Source organism: Desmodus rotundus, chromosome 9 (genome assembly GCF_022682495.2).
Source record: "Desmodus rotundus isolate HL8 chromosome 9, HLdesRot8A.1, whole genome shotgun sequence".
NCBI lineage: Eukaryota > Metazoa > Chordata > Mammalia > Chiroptera > Phyllostomidae > Desmodus > Desmodus rotundus.
The window spans coordinates 34,863,376-34,868,148 of NC_071395.1; the positions used below are offsets into that span (position 1 = coordinate 34,863,376).

The 4,773-nt window shown below is 41.0% G+C and overlaps 1 non-coding gene across 1 annotated transcript; it reads left to right on the top strand.

Annotated features, from left to right (window-relative positions):
• The first annotated feature begins 1,192 nt into the window (after positions 1-1,192).
• LOC112312750 (small nucleolar RNA SNORA79) lies at positions 1,193-1,339 on the top strand. The gene has a single exon (XR_002975636.1). It is a non-coding gene; the product is annotated as a small nucleolar RNA SNORA79 (small nucleolar RNA).
• Positions 1,340-4,773: the final 3,434 nt, after the last annotated feature.

A 4,773-nucleotide genomic window follows, 5' to 3' on the forward strand; every position in this document is an offset into this window, starting at 1 on the left:
CAAGACTTTAAGAATCATCAAGAATAAGAAAATTCATGCTATGGAAGGAGAACCATGCACCACTTACTCTACAGTTAGCATAAATGCAATTGCATAAAAGATAACTATAAATAATGCAGAGTGGTGTTTGAGATGAATTTCTTCTCTATATCTTGGTGGAAGCTCAGATAAATTTCTTTGCAGAGTCTCCTACTGCACCGTGGTTTATTTCATCATCAGCGTCCCATCCTAGTCCGCAGTGGAAAAGTCATTTCCTAACATGGCCGTTATTACTGATTTCAGAAAGCTCATATTCATGGTTGGCAATGGCTCAACCTTAAGACAGTAGTATGACATTTTACCAGATTATTTTTAAGAAATCATCAGGCAAATCCACAAGAGAGAGTCTGACGGATAATTACAACAATTGTCTGCCTCATCCATAAAAGAAATAATGACCCCAAGTCTGAGAAGAAGAGCGTCTGAATGAAGACCAGCTTGAATTTTATGCAAAATGTTTCCCAGTAAAGTGATCTGTTGCGTAGGGTCCCTCGATATCACTCACTCCTACATGGGATGATGTCCATCAATATTCTGTTTTAACCATTTCGTCTTCGCAGTGGCTGACCACGAAATGCAGTCCTGCCTTAAACTGCTCCAATTGCGTCACAGCAAAGAGAAGTTCCTTTTCTTATTTTTACACAGCTACTTCTGTCATTAAACATGTAATTCAAAAAGAGTAATTAACTAAATGTTACAAAAGCAAAACAAGCCAGAAAAAAATTTGTTGATTACAGAAAATTGGGAAAATATGAAAAGTATAATTAATTAAATTTAGCCATAATCCTCCCACTGAAATGTAACATTCTTGGGGTATTTCTAGTTTTTCTTTCACTGTATATTTATGTGTGTGTAAAAGTGCATATTTTAGGTTAAAATGGGATTATGCGATCAACTGGTTTTTGTAGTTATTGTTAGGATATATTTTCCTGTGCCAGTAAATATTCCTCCATGAGTTTTAATGATTGCGTTTGATGACTGCATCCCATTGACAAAAAATCAGTTTATTTAGCTATTTCCCTATTGTTGAAAGTTTAAACTATTTTCAATCTTTGAGTATGATAAATAAAACTCAGGTGAATCTACATTATCATTAATGTTTATGGCCTCCTCTAATCATTTCCTTAAGATAATAAATTCCTTAGAAGTGTTTTGATGGCTGTTCCCCTCACTGCTTGGAGCCTTAGGTAGTGGGATTTTAGTCCATCATATATCTAAGCTGACTTGTCTTCAGTCAGAGCACCATGGGATGGGCTGGCTGTCCATTAGTGCCTTCTGATTTTTGTGGAGTCAAACAATTACAAAGCAAAAACAAAAAACAAAAACAAAAAACCCCCAAAACAGAACAAAAAAAAGTTCCTTAGAAGTGGAACGACTGGTTCAAAGGTATGAACATGTTTCAGACTCTTTAAGTTCACGACTCAGCTGCTCCCCAGAAAAGTCCCACCAACCAAGTGTGCACTTCCTACTAGAAGTATCTAAATTCCTGTTTTCACAGGGACTGTCCCCGCTGTTTTAGCACTCAGAGTTTCACATTCCAGGAAACCCCGTCACAAGACACCGTGAGTCCGTATTTTCTGCAGAGATGTGAAGGAGTACAGGAAAAGTACAAAACTCACATGGCGGCCAAAGCCCAGGGGCTGAGAGCAGCGCTGCCTTTGGGATACGACAGGGATCACCCACCTTCCGCGGGCACTGACTGCCCCCGCTGGCTGCGTGGTTCTCGGTTCCCAATAACAGATCGTCCACTTCACATCCTTAGACGTGGTAGGACTTAACTGTGCGACTCCAGGGCCCTGTACTCATGAGCTGAACGGTCTGTCTTTGACTCTGACTGTGGGTTAACTACTGCGCTTTGTTTGCACTGAGAATTTGTGTGTATTGGGTGCCGGTTTAATTTTTAACATCGGGAATGCTGTGCTCATGTTTCTAAGAGTTGGGATTACAATACCAACACCAGCATGACCCAGATGCCACTGGAAAAGAAGACTAAATGACTGTGGTTTTAATGACAGACAGAAAGACACAGGTACCTGATTAGAGAGACAAGTAACCAAAACACAGCATAGCACAGGGGCAGAAGGTAATTTGGGGTGAGGCGTGGTGGGGAAGGGGTGTGAAAGCACACGTGGAGTGTGAATCTCTAAAGTCCCGGATGAGAAGGGCAAGTCCTTCTAAATCAATCAGAAGACTATCTGTTTCTCCAAAAGACACCAGCGAATGCTTCCTGAAAAAGAATGGCCACTGAATTAGTGTGAGCGTACGGTGCAATGGAACAAGGATTCTGTTATCGTTCCCCTGATTGCGTTTCCTGATTCAGAGGTTAAAACTAAAGTGCACTGAGGGAGAACAAAAGAGGAAATTTTGATAACAGATGAATTGGCCTCTTACAATGTAGAGCGGACTGGGGTGGAGATTAACCGACCATTATGCTTTCTCTGCAGTGTATCGAGTGACAGGGCAATCACAGCAACGACAGTGATAATGAGGGGACCCGACAGGCCCCCCCCAAATCTGCTGCTTCGGCATGTTATTTTGAGTGAAGGCACTTGAGAAACGGCAGACTTCTCTGCCCCCTCCCATCTGCCCAAAAGGGCATAAATTTACCCCTTGAGAAAGGCGCTCCATCCCCAGCAACCCGGCCCCACATAGCAGAAAGAGAAGGGCGACCGTATCACCCAAGACAGGGAGTTGACAATGAGGGGGGCTTTCATCAACAGCTCTGACTGAAACAAACACGTCTTCCTGAGTTCCCCCGTATATTTCCTAGTCACCTCCCTAGGGTGTCTATGGTTTCCCACCCCTCAAAGCCCAAACCTCCTTTCCGTTGTGAAAACGGTTTATAATCATCCCCCCAAGTCTAATCACTTCTTTTTTTTTTAATGATGTTGTACCACTTTTTTAAAAGATTTTTATTTATTTATTTTTAGAGAGAGGGGAAGGGGGGAGAAAGAGAGGGAGAGAAACATCAATGTACAAGAGATACATCGAATAATTGCTTCTCTGAAGCCCCCAACTGGGGACCTGCAACCCAGGCATGTGCCCTGACTGGGAATCAAACCAGCGACACTTGGTTCGCAGGCCCGCACTCAATCCACTGAGCTACACCAGCCCAGGTTCTAATCACTTATTTGAGTTTCACTTCTTTTCTGTGAATTCCTGTGTACATAAATATTAAATAAAAATTGTACCTTTTCTCCTGTTAATTAGTCTTTTGTAAGTTTAATTCACAGGCCCCAGCTACTGAACCCGAGAGGGTAAAGGAATAGTTTTTATTCTTTCCCCCCGGTTCTATTATGTAGGTATTTTGCTATGAAAAATGGCATTTCAAATCATCTTCATGATCTATGAAGATTTTATTTTTTATTTTTATGAAGATTTTAATGAAACTACAGAAAACACAAAAGATTGTTAATGTATTAGCTAACTACAAACTGTAAATATCCAATAGAGTTAAAGAGGTAAGTAAATTACTGTATCAGAGAACCAAAAGAGATATTATAAATATTTCTTGCACATACTTCTCAATTTGTCCTAGTATTAATTATAACTAGTTGTCCTCATGAATTAGACTCGTTGTGAGGTTTTTGTTGTTGTTGTTTTTGTTTTGTCTTTTCAGTGAAAAAGGAAATGATTCAGTGCAAACAGTGAAACAGCAGGGCTGTGGGGTGGCCCAAGAACCAGCCCCCCAGGCCAGGCCCCCTGGGGCCAGGCCCCCCTCCAGCTAAGCAGCGCTGTTCTGCTCCCAGCGGCCCAGTCTGAGAGGGTCTGGTCAGCCCACGTCTTCGTAGCTGGGGAAACGCAGTCTTGAATGGAAACTTTACTTTCGTAGTTTTGTTTAAGTATCATTTATGTAACAGAAAAGTAAATAACATAGAATAATACACAGTCGTAATTTAAAATTAACACCTATTTTCATATTTTATGTAAAAGCAATAATATATATGAGTGTAATAATTTATTATACATTATATTACCATTAATTTTTTGTCTGGTAGGATTGTAGTCTGGGTTGGCTCTCTAAAAAGTTGGTCACCTTAGCAACCTTACCTCACCAAAAGCTGGGCATTAACTTTTGGTAGAAAGTTTGTCCATGTGGCCCTGGCTGGGAAACATCGCTTTGACAATGTTCCCCAGTCCGTGAGTGTCGCCGTGGTGTGCCAGGGCTGTGGGCTCCATCGCTGGTCAGGGCACGTGCCAAGAGCCACCGATGAATGCATAACTATGGGAACAACCAATGGGCGTCTCTCCCTCTCTTTCTCTGTCTCTCTAAACTCAATCAATAAAATTTAAAAATATTTTTTTAAGTTTGTCAATTTGTTAGATGAAAAATGCCATGTCTTTGTTAAATGTGCACTTCTTTGATACTAAGGAGACTAAACATTTTTCACATTTTCGTTTTCCCCCTTCTTTCTTTGGAAACCATCTGTTGTCATTGTCAAAAATATTTTTTGGCTTCTTTCTGTCTTTTTCTTTTTGGTTTATAAGTCTTTAGGACTATAACTCTATCTACATCTATCATATATTGCCAAAACTTCCCAGTTAGTTCCCTGCTCCTTCTATACTTGGTGAGTTTCTTGGGGATGCCTGAGAAACCTTCGTTTTTCCAAGCTACCTGTTCTTATGCTTTCCTGAAGGAGGCAGTTTCCAGCAGGATTAGGAGTAAGGCTGTGGTGTTACTCGGACCCAAGTTTGAGTCCTAGCTCCGCCCACATAGACTTTGAAAATGTTTCT